The sequence below is a fragment of the Pseudophryne corroboree genome, chromosome 5 (assembly GCF_028390025.1).
Source record: "Pseudophryne corroboree isolate aPseCor3 chromosome 5, aPseCor3.hap2, whole genome shotgun sequence".
NCBI lineage: Eukaryota > Metazoa > Chordata > Amphibia > Anura > Myobatrachidae > Pseudophryne > Pseudophryne corroboree.
In genome coordinates, this window is record NC_086448.1 from 334,255,991 (window position 1) to 334,280,015 (window position 24,025).

The 24,025-nt window shown below is 49.8% G+C and overlaps 1 protein-coding gene across 4 annotated transcripts in view; it reads left to right on the forward strand.

The window, feature by feature from the left end:
- Nucleotides 1-24,025, forward strand: part of NT5C3A (5'-nucleotidase, cytosolic IIIA) — a 236,780-nt gene that overhangs the window by 64,473 nt on the left and 148,282 nt on the right. The gene's annotated exons all lie outside the window — the stretch shown is intronic.

Genomic DNA, 24,025 nt, shown 5'->3' on the forward strand with positions numbered 1-24,025 from the left:
TACAAGAACTGTGGATTTTTGTGTTTGCCTAGCTGCCTATTTATTATAAAGTGTGACGCGGTGAGTGGTCTATTTACTAAGCAAACAATGGAGATAAAGTACCAGCCAACCAGCTTCTGTCACATTTCAAACCCAAAAAGTAGGGGTTGTCAGCGCACGCAGGTATGTGGACTGGGGAGAAGGAAGGGGGGGGGGGGGGGATGTGGAGATGGGAAATGTGGAGTGCGGATTAGATGTGTGGTGGCTAACAACGTAGTCACAAACTAAATGTATGTTCTGTACTTCTGACAAATTCCATAACTAATGATGTTGGTAAAATTAAGTACTTGTTTTATTATAAATACCAGGGTTGTTGGAATAATAAATGCTTAGTGAGAAAATAAATGAGTTTGTATCATCAGGTGAGTCCTGCAGACTACCCTTCCGCTGTATACTATACTGTTGGTATACCAGTAATTGCAATGGTCCCCTATATGGGGAAAAATGTCAGGTAAACCTTTAGGGAACACCTTTACCATAGACTCTAAATGAGCCTATGAACCTTGTGTATGTTCACCACTCGTGATGGGTATAATATATAGTTATAAGGTTATGGTGCTGCTAGGTGTTTGACTAAAACTGCGTCCCGCTAGTCATACCTATTGGCTGTGAAAATACCAGTGGGAAACAGGGTAACGGGCTTGTTGTTAATACTTACCGCCGGGTATACGTTATGTGCACCTGCCCCGGCTCAGCTTCCGTCCCTTTTCCCTCTGGTGTGCCGCTTGTCTCCTTAGGTGCATGTCTGCGGTACACAGTCCCAGCTCGGCTGCCTCTGATCTCCCTGGCTCGTTCTCCGCTACTTCAAGTTTCTGCTGCGGGGTACACTGGGCTCCACAAGGATTGGACAATGGGGTGTAGAGTAGGATCTTGATACGAGGCACCAACAGGGTCAAAGCTTTGACTGTTCCCAGAATGCACAGCGCCGCCTCCTATATCACCCCGCCTCCCATCACAGGAGCTCAGTTTTGTAAGTTGGTGCTGCAGTATGCAGGCACTTAACAGAGGGGCTGCTCCAAGCAGCCCTAAGAAAAGCTTTTTATGAGGTAAAAAGTGAAGACTTCAAGGGCAGCAGCGGTGGTAAATGTCTTGTGACATTCACTGCTGCAGCTCCAGCTCTCCCCAGCGGCGCTGTACACTCCCGAGCACTGGTTGCCGGGTACCTACAGCGGAGGCTCCGGTTTTCTTCACATTTGACACACATGGCTGGGGCTCTACAGGATCGCGTGGCCGCGCTTCGGGAGGTGGTAAGTGGGTCCCGCTTGCGGGACCCGGTCTTTACCGCGTTCCAGCGCGGTCAGTGGGAGGCGGGCCGCGCACGCTGGCGGTGGACACTGTGGATACAGGCGATCCCATTAGATCACCAGGAAATGGGCGCAGGTCAGGTTTTCTCTCTAAACCAATTCTTATATCGCCCACAGTACCCGGTGGTTTTGCCAGCAGAGGGGATAAGGCTTAGACCTGAAGCCCCTCCCCCAGCCCCAGGGCGCCATTTTTAGCAAGTGTTCCCACCCTGGAGCTGCATATCTGTCTTTCTCTGACGTCCTAGTGGATGCTGGGGACTCCGTAAGGACCATGGGGAATAGACGGCTCCGCAGGAGACTGGGCACACTAAAAGAAAGATTTGGTACTACCTGGTGTGCACTGGCTCCTCCCTCTATGCCCCTCCTCCAGACCTCAGTTAGATTTCTGTGCCCGGCCGAGCTGGATGCACACTAGGGGCTCTCCTGAGCTCCTAGAAAGAAAGTATATATTAGGTTTTTTATTTTACAGTGAGACCTGCTGGCAACAGGCTCACTGCAACGAGGGACTAAGGGGAGAAGAAGCGAACCTACCTGCTTGCAGCTAGCTTGGGCTTCTTAGGCTGCTGGACACCATTAGTTCCAGAGGGATCGACCGCAGGACCCGTCCTTGGTGTTCGTTCCCGGAGCCGCGCCGCCGTCCCCCTTACAGAGCCAGAAGCAAGAAGATGGTCCGGAAAATCGGCGGCAGAAGACTTCAGTCTTCACCAAGGTAGCGCACAGCACTGCAGCTGTGCGCCATTGCTCCTCATACACACTTCACACTCCGGTCACTGAGGGTGCAGGGCGCTGGGGGGGGGCGCCCTGAGCAGCAATAATATCACCTTGGCTGGCAAAATACCCACAATATATAGCCCCTGAGGCTATATATGTGGTAATTACCCCTGCCAGAATACAGAAAAAAACGGGAGAAAAGTCCGCCGAAAAAGGGGCGGAGCCATCTCCCTCAGCACACTGGCGCCATTATTCCCTCACAGTTCCGCTGGAAGGAAGCTCCCTGACTCTCCCCTGCAGTCTACACTACAGAAAAGGGTATAAAAGAGAGAGGGGGGCACAGATTTGAGGCGCAGTAAATATTATAGCAGCTATAGGGGACATAATTCAGTTAGTCCCTGCATTATATAGCGCTCTGGTGTGTGCTGGCATACTCTCTCTCTGTCTCCCCAAAGGGCTTTTGTGGGGTCCTGTCTCCTTTAAGAGCATTCCCTGTGTGTGTGTGCGGTGTGTCGGTACGGCTGTGTCGACATGTTTGATGAGGAGACTTATGTGGAGGCGGAGCAGATGCCTATAAATGTGATGTCACCCCCTGCGGGGCAGACACCTGAGTGGATGGACTTATGGAAGGAATTACGTGCAAGTGTCGACTCCTTACATAAAAAATTTGACGACATGCCAAATGCGGGACAGCCGGCTTCTCAGCCCGTGCCTGCCCAGGCAATTCAAAGGCCATCAGGGCTCTAAAACGCCCACTACCTCAGATGGCAGACACAGATGTCGACACGGATACTGATACCAGTGTCGACGACGATGAGTCAAATTTAATGTCCACTAGGGCCATTCATGGCATGATATAGGCAATGAAAGAGGTTTTACACCTTTCTGATATAAACCCAGGTACCTCAAAAAAGGGTATTATGTTTGGGGAGAAAAAACTACCAATAGTTTTTCCCCCATCTGAAGAATTAAATGAAGTGTGTGAAGAAGCGTGGGCTTTCCCTGATAAGAAATTGGTGATTTCAAAAAAATTACTAATGGCGTTCCCTTTCTCGCCAGAGGATAGGTCACGTTGGGAAACTCCCCCTAGGGTGGATAAAGCGCTCACACGTTTGTCTAAAAAGGTGGCACTACCGTCTCCGGATACGGCCGCCCTAAAGGAACCTGCTGATAGAAAGCAGGAGGCTATCCTAAAGTCTATATATACACACACTGGTGTTATACTGAGACCAGCTATTGCTTCAGCGTGGATGTGCAGTGCTGCTGCTGCTGCTTGGTCAGATTCCCTGTCAGAAAATATTGACACCCTGGACAGGGACACTATATTGCTTACCGTAGAGCATATAAAAGACTCAGTCTTGTACATGAGAGATGCACAGAGGGAGATCTGCCGGCTGGCATCTAGAATAAGTGCATTGTCCATTTCTGCTAGGAGAAGCTTATGGACTCGGCAGTGGACAGGGGATGCAGATTCTAAAAGGCACATGGAAGTTTTGCCTTATAAGGGTGAGGAGTTATTCGGGGATGGTCTCTCAGACCTTGTTTCCACAGCAACAGCTGGGAAGTCAGCATTTTTACCCCATGTCCCCTCACAGCCTAAGAAAGCGCCGTACTATCAGGTGCAGTCCTTTCGACCCCAGAAAAACAGGCGGGGAAAAGGCGGGTCCTTTCTGTCTAGAGGCAGAGGAAGGGGAAAAAAGCTGCACCACGCAGCAGGTTCCCAGGAACAAAAGTCCTCCCCCGCTTCTTCCAAATCCGCCGCATGACGGTGGGGCTCCTCAGGCGGAGCCAGGTATGGTGGGAGGCCGCCTCAAAAATTTCAGCGATCAGTGGGTTCGCTCACGGGTGGATCCCTGGATCCTTCAAGTAGTATCTCAGGGGTACAAGCTGGAATTCAAGGCGACTCCCCCTCGCCGTTTCCTCAAAATCGGCCTTACCGACAATTCCCTCGAGCAGGGAGGCTGTACTAGAGGCAATTCACAAGCTGTATTCCCAGCAGATGATAGTCAAAGTACCCCTACTTCAACAAGGACGGGGTTACTATTCCACACTGTTTGTGGTACCGAAACCGGACGGTTCGGTGAGACCCATTTTAAATTTGAAATCCTTGAACACATACATAAAAAAATCAAAGTTCAAGATGGAATCGCTCAGGGCGGTTATTGCAAGCCTGGACGAGGGGGATTACATGGTATCCCTGGACATCAAGGATGCTTACCTGCATGTCCCAATTTACCTTCCTCACCAGGAGTAACCCAGATTTGTGGTACAGGATTGCCATTACCAATTCCAGACACTACCGTTTGGACTGTCCACGGCACCGAGGGTGTTTACCAAGGTAATGGCAGAAATGATGATACTCCTTCGAAAAAAGGGAGTTTTAATTATCCCGTACTTGGACGATCTCCTAATAAAGGCGAGGTCCAGGGAGCAGTTACTGGTCGGAGTAGCACTATCTCGGGAAGTGCTACAACAGCATGGCTGGATTTTAAACATCCCAAAGTCACAACTGGTTCCTTCCACACGCTTACTGTTCCTGGGGATGATTCTGGACACAGAACAGAAAAAAGTGTTTCTCCCGCAGGAGAAAGCCAAGGAGCTGTCATCTCTAGTCAGAGACCTCCTAAAACCAAAACGGGTATCGGTGCATCACTGCACACGAGTCCTGGGAAAAATGGTGGCTTCGTACGAAGCAATTCCATTCGGCAGGTTCCATACAAGGACCTTCCAGTGGGACCTCTTGGACAAGTGGTCGGGATCGCATCTTCAGATGCATCATCTGATAACCCTGTCTCCAAAGACCAGGGTGTCTCTACTGTGGTGGCTGCAGAGTGCTCATCTTCTAGTGGGCCGCAGATTCGGCATACAGGACTGGATCCTGGTGACCACGGATGCCAGCCTTCGGGGCTGGGGCGCAGTCACACAGGGAAGAAATTTCCAGGGACTTTGGTCAAGTCAGGAGTCGTCCCTACACATAAACATTCTGGAACTGAGGGCCATTTACAATGCCCTAAGTCAGGCGAGGCCCCTGCTTCAAAACCAGCCGGTTCTGATTAAATCAGACAACATCACGGCAGTCGCCCATGTAAACCGACAGGGCGGCGCAAGAAGCAGGGTGGCCATGGCAGAAGCCACAAGGATTCTCCGATGGGCGGAAAATCACGTACTAGCACTGTCAGCAGTGTTCATTCCGGGAGTGGACAACTGGGAAGCAGACTTCCTCAGCAGACACGACCTACACCCGGGAGAGTGGGGACTTCATCCAGAAGTCTTCCTACTGTTGGTAAACCGCTGGGAAAGGCCACAGGTGGACATGATGGCGTCCCGCCTCAACAAGAAGCTAAAGAGATATTGCGCAAGGTCAAGGGACCCTCAGGCGATAGCTGTGGACGCTCTAGTGACACCGTGGGTATACCAGTCGGTCTATGTGTTCCCTCCTCTGCCCCTCATACCAAAGGTACTGAGAATAATAAGAAGGCGAGGAGTAAGAACGATACTCGTGGTTCCGGATTGGCCAAGAAGAGCTTGGTACCCGGAACTTCAAGAAATTTTATCAGAGGACCCATGGCCTCTACCGCTCAGACAGGATCTGCTACAGCAGGGGCCCTGTCTGTTCCAAGACTTACCGCGGCTGCGTTTGACGGCATGGCGGTTGAATTCCGGATCCTAAAGGAAAAGGGCATTCCGGAGGAAGTCATTCCTACGCTGATAAAAGCCAGGAAAGAAGTAACCGCAAACCATTATCACCGCATTTGGCGAAAATATGTTGCGTGGTGTGAGGCCAGGAAGGCCCCTACAGAGGAATTTCAGCTGGGTCGTTTTCTGCACTTCCTACAGTCAGGAGTGACTATGGGCCTAAAATTGGGTTCCATTAAGGTCCAGATTTCGGCTCTGTCGATTTTCTTCCAGAAAGAACTGGCTTCACTGCCTGAAGTTCAGACTTTTGTAAAGGGAGTGCTTCATATTCAGCCCCCTTTTGTGCCTCCTGTGGCACCTTGGGATCTCAATGTGGTGTTGAGTTTCCTAAAATCACATTGGTTTGAACCACTTAAAACCGTGGATCTCAAATATCTCACGTGGAAAGTGGTCATGTTATTGGCCTTGGCTTCGGCCAGGCGTGTGTCAGAATTGGTGGCTTTGTCGTGTAAAAGCCCTTATCTGATTTTCCATATGGATAGGGCAGAATTGAGGACTCGTCCCCAGTTTCTCCCTAAGGTGGTATCAGCTTTTCACTTGAACCAACCTATTGTGGTGCCTGCGGCTACTAAGGACTTGGAGGATTCCAAGTTACTGGACGTAGTCAGGGCCTTGAAAATTTATGTTTCCAGGACGGCTGGAGTCAGGAAAACTGACTCGCTTTTTATCCTGTATGCACCCAACAAAATAGGTGCTCCTGCTTCTAAGCAGACTATTGCTCGCTGGATTTGTAGCACAATTCAGCTGGCTCATTCTGCGGCTGGATTACCGCATCCTAAATCAGTGAAAGCCCATTCCACGAGGAAGGTGGGCTCATCTTGGGCGGCTGCCCGAGGGGTCTCGGCTTTACAACTTTGCCGAGCTGCTACTTGGTCAGGGGCAAACACGTTTGCTAAATTCTACAAATTTGATATCCTGGCTGAGGAGGACCTTGAGTTCTCTCATTCGGTGCTGCAGAGTCATCCGCACTCTCCCGCCCGTTTGGGAGCTCTGGTATAATCTCCATGGTCCTTACGGAGTCCCCAGCATCCACTAGGACGTCAGAGAAAATAAGAATTTACTCACCGGTAATTCTATTTCTCGTAGTCCGTAGTGGATGCTGGGCGCCCATCCCAAGTGCGGATTGTCTGCAATACTTGTATATAGTTATTGCCTAACTATAGGGTTATTGTTGAGCCATCTGTTGAGAGGCTCAGGTGTTATTCATACTGTTAACTGGGTTAAATATCACGAGTTATACGGTGTGATTGGTGTGGCTGGTATGAGTCTTACCCGGGATTCAAAATCCTTCCTTATTGTGTCAGCTCTTCCGGGCACAGTATCCTAACTGAGGTCTGGAGGAGGGGCATAGAGGGAGGAGCCAGTGCACACCAGGTAGTACCAAATCTTTCTTTTAGTGTGCCCAGTCTCCTGCGGAGCCGTCTATTCCCCATGGTCCTTACGGAGTCCCCAGCATCCACTACGGACTACGAGAAATAGAATTACCGGTAAGTAAATTCTTATTTTTCCTCACTCCCTGTCAGTGTCTGCGGCGCCATTATCCCTCAGCTCACTGTTCCTGGGACTGCTTGGGCAAATCCTCCTATGTAAAGCCGCCTGGTTGTCAGCGCTGTGCCTTTACATGACACTTAAGTATTCTACCTGCCTTTTCTCTAACGTCCTAGAGGATGCTGGGGACTCCGTAAGGACCATGGGGATAGACGGGCTCCGCAGGAGACATGGGCACTTTAAGAAAGAGAATTTAGGTCCTGGTGTGCACTGGCTCCTCCCTCTATGCCCCTCCTCCAGACCTCAGTTTGATACTGTGCCCAAACGAGCTGGGTGCTTTTCAGTGAGCTCTCCTGAGTTTACTGATAGAAAGTATTTTGTTAGGTTTTTTATTTTCAGGGAGCTCTGCTGGCAACAGACTCCCTGCTTCGAGGGACTGAGGGGAGAGAAGCAGCCCTACTCTCTGAAGCTAGGGCCTGCTTCTTAGGCTACTGGACACCATTAGCTCCAGAGGGATTGGTACGCAGGATCTCACCATCGCCGTCCGTCCCAGAGCCGCTCCGCCGTCCCCCTCGCAGAGCCGGAAGATAGAAGCAGGGTGAGTATGAGAAGAAAAGAAGACTTCACAGGCGGCAGAAGACTTCATGATCTTCACTAGAGGTAACGCACAGCACTGCAACTGTGCGCCATTGCTCCGCACACCTCACATACTCCGGTCACTGTAAGGGTGCAGGGCGCAGGGGGGGGGCAGCATTTGGGTCCTCATATTGGCAAAAAGAACACATATATACAGCTGGGCACTGTATATATGTATGAGCCCCCGCCAAAATTACAGTTTAAGCGGGACAGAAGCCCGCCGCCGAGGGGGCGGGGCTTCTCCCTCAGCACTCACCAGCGCCATTTTCTCTGACGTCCTAGTGGATGCTGGGAACTCCGTAAGGACTATGGGGAATAGCGGCTCCGCAGGAGACTGGGCACAACTAAGAAAGATTTAGGACTACCTGGTGTGCACTGGCTCCTCCCTCTATGCACCTCCTCCAGACCCCAGTTAGAATTTTGTGCCCGGCCGAGCTGGATGCACACTAGGGGCTCTCCTGAGCTCTTAGAAAAGAAAGTATAATTAGGTTTTTTATTTTCAGTGAGATCTGCTGGCAACAGACTCACTGCTACAAGGGACTGAGGGGAGAAGAAGCGAACCTACCTGCTTGCAGATAGCTTGGGCTTCTTAGGCTACTGGACACCATAAGCTCCAGAGGGATCGAACACAGGCCCAGCCTCAGTCGTCCGGTCCCGGAGCCGCGCCGCCGTCCCCCTTGCAGAGCCAGAAGCAAGAAGAACGTCCAGGAAATCGGTGGCTGAAGACTCCGGTCTTCATTAAGGTAGCGCACAGCAATGCAGCTGTGCGCCATTGCTCCTCATGCACACCACACACTCCGGTCACTGATGGGTGCAGGGCGCTGGGGGGGGGGGGGGGCTGCAATAAGAGTACCTTAGCTGGCAAATAAACACATAATATAGTCAGTAAGACTATATATGTGTAAAATCCCCTGCCACAAATATCCTGAAAAAAGCGGGAGAAGTCCGCCGTGAAGGGGGCAGGGCTATCTCCCTCAGCACACTGGCGCCATTTCCTCTCACAGCTCCGCTGGAAGGACGCTCCCAAGGCTCTCCCCTGCAGTTTCCAGGCTCAATAGGGTTAAAAAAGAGAGGGGGGGCACTAAATTTAGGCGCAAACTGTGTATTATAGCAGCTATAGGGGGAAAATCACTGTGTGTAGTGTGTATCCCTGCATTATATAGCGCTCTGGTGTGTGCTGGCATACTCTCTCTCTGTCTCCCCAAAGGACTTTGTGGGGTCCTGTCCTCAGTCAGAGCATTCCCTGTGTATGTGCGGTGTGTCGGTACGGCTGTGTCGACATGTTTGGTGAGGAGGCTTATGTGGAGGCGGAGCAGGTGCCGATAAATGTGATGTCACCCCCTGCGGGGTCGACACCTGAATGGATGGACATGTGGAAAGAATTACGCGACAGTGTCAACTCCTTACATAAAAGGTTTGACGATATAACAGATGTGGGACAGCCGGCTTCTCTGCCCGTGCCTGCCCAGGCGTCTCAAAAGCCATCAGGGGCTCTAAAACGCCCACTACCTCAGATGGCAGACACAGATGTCGACACGGATACTGACTCCAGTGTCGACGACGATGAGACTAGTGTACATTCCAATAGAGCCACTCGTTATATGATTACGGCAATGAAAAATGTGTTGCACATTTCTAATATTACCCCAGGTACCACAAAAAAGGGTATTATGTTTGGGGAGAAAAAGCTACCAGTGGTTTTTCCCCCATCTGATGAATTAAATGAAGTGTGTGAAGAAGCGTGGGCTTCCCCTGATAAGAAACTGGTAATTTCTAAAAAGTTACTAATGGCGTACCCTTTCCCGCCAGAGGACAGGTCACGTTGGGAGACATCCCCTAGGGTGGATAAAGCGCTCACACGTCTGTCAAAAAAGGTGGCACTACCGTCTCCGGACACGGCCGCCCTAAAGGAGCCTGCGGATAGAAAGCAGGAGGCTATCCTGAAGTCTGTATATACACACTCAGGAATTATACTGAGACCGGCTATTGCTTCAGCATGGATGTGCAGTGCTGCAGCTGCGTGGTCAGATTCCCTGTCGGAAAACATTGATACCCTAGACAGGGACACTATATTGCTAACCGTAGAGCATATTAAAGACGCTGTCTTATACATGAGAGATGCACAGAGGGATATTTGCCGGCTGGCATCTAAAATAAACGCAATGTCCATTTCTGCCAGGAGAGGATTGTGGACTCGGCAGTGGACAGGAGATGCAGATTCTAAAAGGCACATGGAAGTTTTGCCTTACAAGGGTGAGGAGTTGTTTGGGGATGGTCTCTCGGACCTCGTTTCCACAGCGACAGCTGGGAAGTCAGCATTTTTACCCCATGTTCCCTCACAGCCAAAGAAAGCACCGTATTATCAGGTACAGTCCTTTCGGCCCCAGAAAGGCAAGCGGGTTAGAGGCGCGTCCTTTCTGCCCAGAGGCAGAGGTAGAGGGAAAAAGCTGCAACATACAGCCAGTTCCCAGGAACAAAAGTCCTTCCCCCGCTTCCTCTAAATCCACCGCATGACGCTGGGGCTCCACAGGCGGAGCCAGGTACGGTGGGGGCCCGTCTCAAGAACTTCAGCGACCAGTGGGCTCGCTCACGGGTGGATCCCTGGATTCTACAAGTAGTATCTCAGGGGTACAAGCTGGAATTCGAGACGTCTCCCCCTCGCCGTTTCCTCAAATCTGCCTTGCCGGCAGCTCCCCCGGACAGGGAGGCAGTGCTGGAGGCGATTCACAAGCTGTATTCTCAGCAGGTGATAATCAAGGTACCCCTCCTTCAACAAGGCTGGGGTTACTATTCCACAATGTTTGTGGTACCGAAACCGGACGGTTCGGTGAGACCCATTTTAAAATCCTTGAACACTTATATAAGAGGGTTCAAGTTCAAGATGGAATCGCTCAGGGCGGTGATTGCAAGCCTGGACGAGGGGGATTACATGGTATCACTGGACATCAAGGATGCTTACCTGCATGTCCCCATTTACCCTCCTCACCAGGAGTACCTCAGATTTGTGGTACAGGACCGTCATTACCAATGCCAGACGTTGCCGTTTGGTCTGTCCACGGCACCGAGGGTATTTACCAAGGTAATGGCCGAAATGATGATACTCCTTCGGAAAAAGGGAGTTATAATTATCCCGTACTTGGACGATCTCCTTATAAAGGCGAGGTCCAGGGAACAGTTGTTGATCGGAGTAGCACTAGCTCGGGAAGTGCTACAACAGCACGGCTGGATCCTGAATATTCCAAAGTCGCAGCTGGTTCCTACAACGCGTCTGCTGTTCCTGGGGATGGTTCTGGACACAGAACAGAAAAAGGTGTTTCTCCCGGAGGAGAAGGCCAAGGAGTTGTCATCTCTAGTCAGAGACCTCCTAAAACCAAAACAGGTGTCGGTGCACCACTGCACGCGAGTCCTGGGAAAGATGGTGGCTTCTTACGAAGCGATTCCATTCGGAAGGTTCCATGCAAGGATCTTTCAGTGGGATCTGTTGGACAAGTGGTCCGGATCGCATCTTCAGATGCATTGGCTGATAACCCTGTCTCCAAGGACCAGGGTGTCGCTGTTGTGGTGGCTGCAGAGTGCTCATCTTCTAGAGGGCCGCAAATTCGGCATACAGGACTGGGTCCTGGTGACCACGGATGCCAGCCTTCGAGGTTGGGGGGCAGTCACACAGGGAAGAAACTTCCAAGGACTATGGACAAGTCAGGAGACTTCCCTACACATAAATATTCTGGAACTAAGGGCCATTTACAATGCCCTAAGTCAGGCAAGACCCCTGCTTCAACACCAGCCGGTGCTGATCCAGTCAGACAACATCACGGCGGTCGCCCATGTAAACCGTCAGGGCGGCACAAGAAGCAGGATGGCGATGGCAGAAGCCACAAGGATTCTCCGATGGGCGGAAAATTGTGTTAGCACTGTCAGCAGTGTTCATTCCGGGAGTGGACAACTGGGAAGCAGACTTCCTCAGCAGGCACGACCTCCACCCGGGAGAGTGGGGACTTCATGCAGAAGTCTTCCAAATGGTTGTACAGCTTTGGGAAAGGCCACAGGTGGACATGATGGCGTCCCGCCTCAACAAAAAGCTAAAAAGATATTGCGCCAGGTCAAGGGACCCTCAGGCGATAGCTGTGGACGCTCTAGTGACACCGTGGGTGTACCAGTCGGTTTATGTGTTCCCTCCTCTGCCTCTCATACCCAAGGTACTGAGAATAATAAGAAGGAGAGGAGTAAGAACTATACTTGTGGTTCCGGATTGGCCAAGAAGAGCTTGGTACCCAGAACTTCAAGAAATTTTATCAGAGGACCCATGGCCTCTGCCGCTCAGACAGGACCTGCTGCAGCAGGGGCCCTGTCTGTTCCAAGACTTACCGCGACTGCGTTTCACGGCATGGCGGTTGAACGCCGGATCCTGAAGGAAAAGGGCATTCCGGAGGAAGTCATCCCTACGCTGATTAAAGCTAGGAAGGAGGTGACCGCAAACCATTATCACCGCATATGGCGAAAATGTTGCGTGGTGTGAGGCCAGAAGGGCCCCAACGGAGGAATTTCAGCTGGCTCGAATTCTGCACTTCCTACAGTCAGGGGTGACTATGGGCCTCAAATTAGGTTCCATTAAGGTCCAGATTTCGGCTCTGTCGATTTTCTTCCAAAAAGAACTGGCTTCACTGCCTGAAGTTCAGACGTTTGTTAAAGGAGTGCTGCATATTCAGCCCCCTTTTGTGCCTCCTGTGGCACCTTGGGATCTCAACGTGGTGTTGGATTTCCTTAAGTCACATTGGTTTGAGTCACTTAAAACCGTGGAACTAAAATATCTCACGTGGAAAGTGGTCATGCTGTTGGCCTTGGCTTTGGCCAGGCGTGTGTCAGAATTGGCGGCTTTGTCATGTAAAAGCCCTAATCTGATTTTTCATATGGATAGGGCGGAATTGAGGACTCGTCCCCAATTTCTTCCTAAGGTGGTGTCGGCTTTTCATTTGAACCAACCTATTGTGGTGCCTGCGGCTACTAAGGACTTGGAGGATTCCAAGTTGCTGGACGTAGTCAGGGCCCTGAAAATCTATGTTTCCAGGACGGCTGGAGTCAGGAAAACTGACTCGCTATTTATCCTGTATGCGCCCAACAATCTGGGTGCTCCTGCTTCAAAGCAGTCTATTGCTCGCTGGATCTGTAGTACGATTCAACTTGCGCATTCTGCGGCTGGACTGCCGCATCCTAAATCTGTAAAAGCCCATTCCACGTGGAAAGTGGGCTCTTCTTGGGCGGCTGCCCGAGGGGTCTCTGCTTTACAACTTTGCAGAGCGGCTACTTGGTCAGGTTCAAACACGTTTGCTAAATTCTACAAGTTTGATACCCTGGCTAAGGAGGACCTTGAGTTTGCTCATTCGGTGCTGCAGAGTCATCCGCACTCTCCCGCCCGTTTGGGAGCTTTGGTATAATACCCATGGTCCTTACGGAGTTCCCAGCATCCACTAGGACGTCCGAGAAAATAAGAATTTACTCACCGGTAATTCTATTTCTCGTAGTCCGTAGTGGATGCTGTGCGCCCATCCCAAGTGCGGATTGTCTGCAATACTTGTATATAGTTATTGCCTAACTAAAGGGTTATTGTTTGAAACCATCTGTTGAGAGGCTCAGTTGTTATTCATACTGTTAACTGGGTATAGTATCACGAGTTGTACGGTGTGATTGGTGTGGCTGGTATGAGTCTTACCCGGGTTTCAAAATCCTTTCCTTATTGTGTCAGCTCTTCCGGGCACACTTTCCTAACGGAGGTCTGGAGGAGGGGCATAGAGGGAGGAGCCAGTGCACACCAGGTAGTCCTAAATCTTTCTTAGTTGTGCCCAGTCTCCTGCGGAGCCGCTATTCCCCATGGTCCTTACGGAGTTCCCAGCATCCACTACGGACTACGAGAAATAGAATTACCGGTGAGTAAATTCTTATTTTTTCTCCACAGCACCGCTGAGAGGATGCTCCCCGGTCTCTCCCCTGCTGATACACGGTAGAAGAGGGTTGAAAAGAGGGGGGGGGGGGGGGGGCACATAATTAGGCGCAAAAACTATAACATACAGCAGCTATCTGGTTAACATTAAGTTACTGTGTTATTTCTGGGATATTATAGCGCTGGGGTGTGTGCTGGCATACTCTCTCTCTGTCTCTCCAAAGGGCCTGGTGGGGGAACTGTCTTCAGAAAGGACATTCCCTGTGTGTGTGGTGTGTCGGTACGCTTGTGTCGACATGTCTGATGAGGAAGGCTATGTGGGAGAGGAGCGGGAGCAAATGAATGTGGTGTCTCCGCCGACGGCGCAGACACCTGATTGGATGGATATGTGGAAGGTTTTAAATGATAATGTTAATTCCTTGCATAAAAGATTTGACAAGGCTGATGCATTGGGGCAGTCAGGGTCTCAACCCATGCCTGACCCTATGTCGCAGGGACCGTCAGGGTCTCATAAGCGCCCACTATCCCAAATTGTTGACACAGATACCGACACGGATTCTGACTCCAGTGTCGATTACGATGATGCAAAGTTACAGCCAAAATTGGCTAAATCCCTTTCGATATATGATTATAGCAATAAAGGATGTTTTGCACATCACAGAGTTAACCCCTGTCCCTGACACGAGGGTGTATATGTATAAGGGAAAGAAGCCTGAGGTAACTTTTCTCCCCTCACACGAACTGAATGAGTTATGTGAAAAAGCTTAGGAATCTCCAGATAAAAAACTGCAGATTTCCAAACGGATTCTTATGGCGTATCCTTTCCCGCCAACGGATAGGTTACGATGGGAATCCTCCCCTAGGGTGGACAAAGCTTTAACACGCTTATCCAAAAAGGTAGCCCTGCCGTCCCAGGATACGGCTACCCTCAAAGATGCTGCTGATCGCAAACAGGAGGTTACCCTGAAGTCAATTTATACACATTCGGGTACCTTACTAAGACCGGCAATTGCGTCGGCCTGGGTGTGTAGTGCTGTAGCGGCATGGAAGGATACCTTATCTGAGGTATTGGATACCCTAGATAAGGATACTGTATTATTGACCCTGGGGCATATAAAAGACGCTGTCCTATATATGAGAGATGCTCAAAGAGACATTAGTCTACTGGGTTCTAGAATAAACGCTATGTCGATTTCTGCCAGAAGGGTCCTGTGGACTCGGCAATGGACAGGTGATGCCGACTCAAAAAGGCATATGGAGGTTTTACCTTACAGGGGTGAGGAATTGTTCGGGGAAGGTCTCTCAGACCTGGTCTCCACAGCTACAGCCGGAAAGTCAAATTTTTTGCCTTATGTTCCCTCACAGCCTAAGAGAGCACCGCATTATCAAATGCAGTCCTTTCGTTCACAAAGAAACAAAGTCCGAGGTGCGTCCTTTCTTGCCAGAGGTAGGAGCAGAGGAAAGAAGCTGCACAACGCAGCTAGTTCTCAGGAACAGAAGTCCTCACCGGCCTCTACAAAATCCACCGCATGACGCTGGGGCTCCACTGGCGGAGCCGGGCCCTGTGGGGGCACGTCTTCGGAATTTCAGCCACATGTGGGTTCACTCCCAGGTGGATCCTTGGGCAATAGAAATTGTGTCTCAGGGTTACAAGCTGGAATTCGAAGAGGTGCCTCCTTGCCGGTATTTCAAATCGGCCCTACCATCTTCCCCCCAAGAGAGGGAAATAGTGTTAAACGCAATACAAAAATTGTATCTTCAGCAGGTGGTGGTCAAGGTTCCCCTCCTTCAACAGGGAAAGGGTTATTATTCGACCATGTTTGTGGTCCCGAAACCAGACGGTTCGGTCAGACCCATATTGAATTTAATATCTCTGAACCTATACTTGAAAAGGTTTAAGTTCAAGATGGAATCGCTAAGAGCGGTCATCGCAAGCCTGGAAGGGGGGGATTTTATGGTGTCACTAGACATAAAGGATGCGTACCTTCATGTCCCCATTTATCCACCTCATCAGGCGTACCTAAAATTTGCGGTACAGGATTGTCATTACCAATTTCAGACGTTGCCGTTTGGTCTCTTAACGGCTCCGAGGATTTTCACCAAGGTAATGGCGGAAATGATGGTGCTCCTGCGGAAGCAAGGTGTCACAATTATCCCGTACTTGGACGATCTCCTCATAAAAGCGAGATCAAGAGAGCAGTTGCTGAACAGCGTATCTTTCACTGAAAGTGTTACAGCAACACGGCTGGATTCTCAATAATCCAAAGTCGCAGTTGGTTCCTACGACTCGTCTGCCCTTCTTGGGCATGATTCTGGACACGGACCAGAAGAGGGTTTATCTCCCCATAGAGAAGGCCCAGGAACTCATGACTCTGGTCAAGAACCTATTGAAACCAAAACAGGTGTCAGTGCATCATTGCACTCGAGTCCTGGGAAAGATGGTGGCGTCATACGAGGCCATTCCCTTCGGCAGGTTCCTGGCGAGGACTTTCCAATGGGACCTACTGGACAAGTGGTCCGGGTCACATCTTCAGATGCATCGGTTGATCACCCTGTCCCCCAGGGCCAGGGTGTCACTACTGTGGTGGCTGCAGAGTGCTCACCTTCTCGAGGGCCGCAGATTCGGCATTCAGGACTGGATCCTGGTGACCACGGACGCAAGCCTCCGAGGTTGGGGAGCAGTCACACAGGGAAAAAATTTCCAGGGTCTTTGGTCAAGTCAAGATACTTCTGAATTACAATAATAGATCACAAACTGTGCGCCTCAACAAAGCAGCCTAGGAAAATAGGTGGTAGAGAAAGTGTCACCTCCACTTTAAATGAACAATGTAAAAAATAGTTACCACCCTGATTCTCAGGCGCTTTCAATGTCTCTAAATCTTTAAATATATTTCAACCTTTTAAGACACAAAGAGATACTGACATAGCATAATACTGTTATAACATTAAATTTGTTTAATATGGAGAGGGAGATCCAGACTCGTACCAGAAATGGTGGTCTACCGTGGTAGACAAATGCGCATTGGATCAAGAGCGGATCACCATCCGTGTTTGCTGGAGTTCTTATATAAAACATATATCTCTCTCTTCCTTATTTCATCAACCGTAATGACATGTGAATGAAATGGATCTCAAATAGTGTTATACCATTTAAAATGTATTGCCACATAAAAACATAAAAAAACCCTTTGACAGATGGGTTCTCACCAGACAAGATGGTCTACCGGAATAAGTAGACAAAAGCGTTTGTTATATGAGAAAACAGCCAGGCGTCCCCAGGAGTTGTCATACACAGCCAAGTGAGAGCTCTCACTTATTCCGGTAGAGCTCTCTACTTATTCCGGTAGACCATCTTGTCTGGTGAGAACCCATCTGTCAAAGGTTTTTTTTATGTTTTTATGTGGCAATAAATTTTAAATGGTATAACACTATTTGAGATCCATTTCATTCACATGTCATTACGGTTGATGAAATAAGGAAGAGAGAGATATGTGTTTATATAAGAACTCCAGCAAACACGGATGGTGATCCGCTCTTGATCCAATGCGCATTTGTCTACCACGGTAGACCACCATTTCTGGTACGAGTCTGGATCTCCCTCTCCATATTAAACAAATTTAATGTTATAACAGTATTATGCTATGTCAGTATCTCTTTGTGTCTTAAAAGGTTGAAATATATTTAAAGATTTAGAGACATTGTAAGTCAAGATACTTGTCTTCACATCAACATCCTGGAGCTAAGGGCCATATACAACGCCCTACGTCAAGCGGAGACCTTACTTCGCGACCGACCAGTTCTGATCCAGTCAGACAACATCACCGCAATGGCTCATGTAAACCGCCAAGGCGGCACAAGGAGCAGAGTGGCAATGGCGGAAGCCACCAGAATTCTTCGCTGGGCGGAGAATCATGTAAGCACACTGTCAGCAGTGTTCATTCCGGGAGTGGACAACTGGGAAGCAGACTTCCTCAGCAGACACGACCTACACCCGGGAGAGTGGGGACTTCATCCAGAATTCTTTGCACAGATTGTGAGTCGGTGGGAACTGCCACAGATAGACATGATGGCGTCCCGCCTCAACAAAAAGCTACAGAGGTATTGCGCCAGGTCAAGAGACCCTCAGGCAGTAGCGGTAGACGCCCTAGTGACACCGTGGGTGTTCCGGTCAGTCTATGTATTTCCTCCTCTTCCTCTCATACCAAAGGTGTTGAAGATAGTAAGAAGAAAAGGAGTGAGAACAATCCTCATTGTTCCAGATTGGCCAAGACGGACCTGGTATACAGATCTGCAGGAACTGATCACAGAAGATCCGTGGCCTCTTTCTCTAAGACAGGACCTGTTGCAACAGGGACCCTGTCTGTTCCAAGACTTACCGCGGCTGCGTTTGACGGCATGGCGGTTGAATGCCGGATACTAGCAGAAAAAGTTATTCCGGTTGAGGTTATCCCTACGCTGATAAAGGCTAGGAAGGAAGTAACCGCAAAACATTATCACCGTATATGGCGAAAATATGTTTCTTGGTGTGAGACCAAGAATGCTCCTACGGAAGAATTCCATCTGGGTCGTTTCCTTCACTTCCTACAAACTGGAGTGAATTTGGGCCTTAAATTAGATTCCATTAAGGTCCAGATTTCGGCCCTATCCATTATCTTTCAAAAAGAATTGGCTTCTCTCCCAGAAGTTCAGACTTTTGTAAAAGGAGTGCTGCATATTCAGCCTCCTTTTGTGCCTCCGCTGGCACCTTGGGAGCTTAACGTGGTGTTAAGTTTCCTAAAGTCACACTGGTTTGAACCACTTAAAACGGTGGAGTTGAAATATCTCACGTGGAAGGTGGGCATGTTATTAGCCTTGGCTTCGGCTAGGCGAGTGTCTGAATTAGCGGCTTGGTCACATAAAAGCCCCTATTTGGTTTTTCATATGGATAGAGCAGAATTGCGGACCTGTTCGCAATTTCTGCCAAAAGTGGTTTCATCTTTTCATATGAACCAACCTATTGTGGTGCCTGTGGCTACACGTGACTTGGAGGATTCCGAGTTACTTGATGTGGTCAGGGCTTTGAAAATTTACGTAGCCAGAACGGCTAGAGTCAAGAAAACTGAAGCGCTGTTTGTCCTGTATGCATCCAACAAGATTGGTGCCCCTGCTTCAAAGCAAACTATTGCTCGCTGGATTTGTAACACGATTCAGCAAGTGCATTCTACGGCTGGTTTGCAGTTACCAAAATCGGTCAAGGCCCATTCCACTAGGAAGGTTGGCTCTCGGGCGGCTGCCCGGGGGGTCTCGGCACTACAGCTGTGTAGAGCTGCTACTTGGTCGGGTTCAAACACTTTTGCAAAATTCTACAAGTTTGATACCCTGGCTGAGGAGGACCTCATGTTTGCTCAATCGGTGCTGCAGAGTCATCCGCACTCTCCTGCCCGTTTCGGAGCTTTGGTATAATCCCCATGGTCCTTACGGAGTCCCCAGCATCCTCTAGGACGTTAGAGAAAATAAGATTTTACTTACCGGTAAATCTATTTCTCGTAGTCCGTAGAGGATGCTGGGCGCCCGTCCCAAGTGCGGACTTCTTCTGCAATACTTGTATATAGTTATTGCTTCAATAAGGGTTATGTTATAGTTGCATCGGTCTTGAACTGATGGTCTGGAGGAGGGGCATAGAGGGAGGAGCCCGTGCACACCAGGAACTAAATTCTTTCTTAAAGTGCCCATGTCTTCTGCGGAGCCAGTCTATCCCCATGGTCCTTACGGAGTCCCCAGCATCCTCTACGAACTACGAGAAATAGATTTACCGGTAAGTAAAATCTTATTTTTAGACAGTGATAGTTAAGAAAGAGTGCACTTAGTCAGGGTTTTATAGTGCAATTACCCCGTGATATACATCCAGTTCTTACTGTGTACTGTTATATCTATTGTTGTTATATAGCTGTGTAAGCTAGTCCAGTGCAGTATTATTGTCAGTAATAACCTCTGCATTGTACAAACTGTGACTTTCTGTGTGTGCATTTGATAGCTGAGTGGTGTCCATCTTGTGTCTTTCACTCAATCTGCTATCCGTATATTGCATAACCTGAGGGGGCTTGGTGCGTCAGGTGTTAACTAATATAGGATTTTCACAAAGATATACTGTATTAGGTATTTTTCTCTGTGATTTAGTCACCATATCTCTCTTTTATCTCTGCTAGTGCTGACTACACTGCGCAGGGGTTTGGGTTCAGAGGTATAGTGCTGCTGATAATTGTACTGTGTTAACCTCATACTGCAAGTTATATCATGTCTGCTTCTGAGGGTAACGGTTCTGGGGCTGAACACACTGCCGGTGTTGCTGACGCCACGGGGCCATATGAGGAGAATATAGCAGCTGTCTGCTCTGGTTCTGGGGGCTCCTTGCCCCCCAGTGGGACTGTGGCAACGGAGGCACATACTGACCCACCGTGGGCCGCTTTTTCCACGCTTCTACATACGCTAGTTCATAAACTAACTCCCCCTATGGGACCCCCAATGCCAGTACAACCGTATGTGGTCCCTGCAGCTAACCCGCCATGGGCGGGCGATTTATCTGCTCAATTAAAGAAGTTGAACCAGTTCTTGACTACTAAAAAGTCTGACCAACGCTCGCCTAAGTCCAAAAGGTCCTCTAAGCGAGCGTTCATCTCCTCACAATCCACTGCTGTCACTGACACCTCGTCTGATGAAGACGGCACATATACTGACCCCTCAGGTTCTGACTCGGATACGGCTGATGGGGAGGGTAGTTCACATGTGGATGTTCCTGATCTTTTGGAGGCTATTAAGTTAATTCTGCAGATTACGGATGATCCCGAGCCATCCGTCTCTCCTAAGAAACCAGATAGGTTCAAGCGTCAGAAGGTGGTTAAGCAAGTTTTACCTCCCTCTGACCACCTAGTGGATATATACGTCAGGAACCCTGGGAAAACCCGGGTACGAAGTTTGTGCCTCAAAAGAAGATGCTGGCTTGCTATCCCCTCGTGCCAGAGCTGTCTAAAAATTGGGAAACGCCTCCTCCAGTAGACTCGCATGTGGCTAGGATGGTGGTTTACTCAGCTCTACCTGTCACGTCTCTAAAAGAGCCTACGGATAAACATGTGGAGGGTTGTCTGAAAGAGATTTACACCCTCACGGGTGCTGCACAAAGGTCCACTATTGCAGCTACATGGGCTGCCGAGGCTATTGAAGCATGGGCCTTGGAGTTAGAAGCTGAAATCTCTTCTGACCATGCTAGACAATGCTTGTCATATATTGTCACAGCTACTCGATATATTAAAGAGGCGGCTTCTGATGCCGGTATCCTAGCAGCCAAGTCCTCTACTACGTCAGTCCTGGCTCGCCGGATATTGTGGCTGAGATCCTGGTCTGTGGATCTGGACTCTAGAAAAACCCTGGAGGTACTCCTTTTCAAGGGAGATATTCTGTTTGGGGAGGACTTAAATAAGATTGTGGCTGACTTGGCTACTGCCAAAACTGCCTGTCTGCCTAATACCGCTCCTTCTGTGTCGAAGGCTAAAGGTACATCCTTTCGCCCCTTTTGTCCTTCAGGTAAAGCAAAAGGTCAGGTGTACCATAAGCAGGCCCGCACTTCCAAACCTGGTAAGCCGAAGCCCAAAAGAGCCTGGGCTGCCCGTCAGCCAGCTGCCAAGACCGATAAGCCTGGCCGCATGACGGGGCGGGCCTCCCCCTGGGGGATCCCAGGGTGGGGGGCCGGCTTCTAGGGTATACCCAGGAATGATTGAAGACCACTTCAGATGCCTGGGTACGGGAAGTCGTCACTCAAGGTTACGCCATAGCCTTCAAATACCGACCCCCTCATCGATTTTGCCAAACAGACGTCCCTTTGGACCAGTAAAAGGCAAAAACTCTATACTCTGTGGTACAGACCCTCCTGGATACAGGAGTAGTCGTACAGGTGCCTCTTGCTCAGAGGGGCCGGGGGTACTATTCTCCGCTATTTCTAGTCCCGAAACCGAATGGGTCCTCCCGGCCCATTCTCAACCTCAAGGCATTGAACAGGTTGGTGAAGGTTTCCAAGTTCCGTATGGAAACCCTTCGCTCTATAGTTCTGGCCTTGGAACCTGGGGACTACATGGTCTCCCTGGACATACAGGATGCTTACCTGCATATTCCTATAGCAGTGTCACATAACAATACCTGAGGTTCGCTATTGGCAACCTACATTACCAGTTTCGGGCGTTACCTTTTGGTTTAACAACTGCTCCGCGAGTCTTCACCAAAGTTATGGCGGTGATGACGGTGGTACTACGCCGTCAAGGGGTCAGGTTACTGCCGTATCTGGACGACTTGTTAATCCAGGCAAATTCCCCAGATCTTCTCCTGAGTCATCTGGATATGACGGTCCGATTTCTACAAGCCCACGGGTGGCTCATCAACTGGAAGAAATCCTCCCTGGTCCCTGCTCAGAGCATGGTGCACCTGGGAGCGTTGTTGGACACTCACAACCAGAGGTTGTTCTTGTCTCAGGAGAAAGTCCTGAAGATTCAGGACAGGATTCGTTGCTTCCTTTCTCGTCCGCAAGTGTCGATACATTTGGCAATACAGGTGCTGGGCCTAATGGTATCAGCATTCGACATGGTGGAGTATGCTCAATTCCATTCTCGCCCCCTCCAGAGGCTGATTCTAGCCAAATGGGACGGCCTGCCTCACCGGATCAGATCTCAAATGATCTTCTTGACTCCGGAGGTCCGTCTGTCGCTACACTGGTGGCTCCGGGACCAACAACTGTGCAGGGGTCGTCCCTTCTGGATATCCAACTGGGTCCTGTTGACGACAGATGCCAGTCTAAGAGGTTGGGGCGCGGTGCTGGAGCAACACTCCCTTCAGGGTCGGTGGACCAAGAAGGAATCTCTCCTCTCGATCAACATTCTGGAATTGCGGACGGTCTTCAATGCGTTGAACCTGGCCCAGCATTTAATTCAGAACCGTCCTGTTCAAGTACAGTTGGACAACGCCACCACAGTGGTTTACATAAATCATCAAGGCGGCACTCGAAGCCGTTTGGCAATGAAGGTAGTCTCACGGATTCTACGTTGGGCGGAACGCCATCTACCGGCCATATCGGCAATATTCATTCCGGGAGTCCTGAATTGGGAAGCGGACTTTCTCAGTCGTCAGGACATGCATGCCGGCGAGTGGGGCCTCCATCCAGAAGTGTTTCAACTCCTCGTGGAAAAGTGGGGTCTTCCACACGTGGATCTGATGCCGTCTCGACACAATCACAAGGTTCCGGTCTTCGGAGCAAGTACAAGGGATTCTCAAGTAGCATTCGTGGATGCGCTGGCGGTACCGTGGAGGTTTTGGCTGCCGTATGTGTTCCCTCCGATGTAGCTCCTGCCCAGGGTAATTCGGAATGTACAAGCAAGAAAAAGGAAATCTGCTTCTCATAGCTCCAGACGGCACTGGTTCTCAGACCTGCAGGGCCTATCGTCGGAGCGTCCAATTCTACTTCCACAACGCCCAGACCTCCTCGTTCAGGGCCCCTGTGTCTACCAGGACCTAGCCCGGCTATCTGTGACGGCGTGGCTCTTGAAGCTTCCGTCTTGAGGGCTAAAGGGTCTTCTGAAGGGGTCATTAAAACTACGTTGCGGGCCCGGAAACCGGCTTCTGCTCGGATTTATCATAGGGTCTGGCATTCCTACTGTGTTTGGTGCGAATCTAACAATTATGATGCTTCCAAGTTTAGTACAGCTAAACTTTTGGCTTTTCTGCAGCAAGGCCTAGATTTAGGCCTGCGTCTGGCCTCCCTCAAGGTTCATATTTCTGCCTTGTCGGTATGGTTTCAGAGAAAAATTGCGACTTTATCTGATGTTCATACTTTCACTCAGGGTGTGTTGCGTATCCAACCTCCCTATGTCCCGCCTGTGGCTCCTTGGGACTTGTTGGTGGTTTTGGAGGCGTTGCAGGAGCCTCCATTTGAACCTCTTGGTTCAGCTGACCTTAAGTGGCTTTCCCTTAAGGTGGTGTTCTTGCTGGCTATTGCCTCTGCTAGAAGAGTGTCGGATCTGGGTACCTTGTCTTGTAGTTCCCCATATCTGATTTTTCACCGTGAGAGGGCGGTTCTTAGAACTCATCCCGGATATTTACCTAAGGTGGTTTCTTCGTTCCACCTTAATCAGGAGATTGTGGTTCCGGCCTTTGTCTCTCCTGATTTGTCTCCCAAAGAGCGGTCTTTGGATGTGGTACG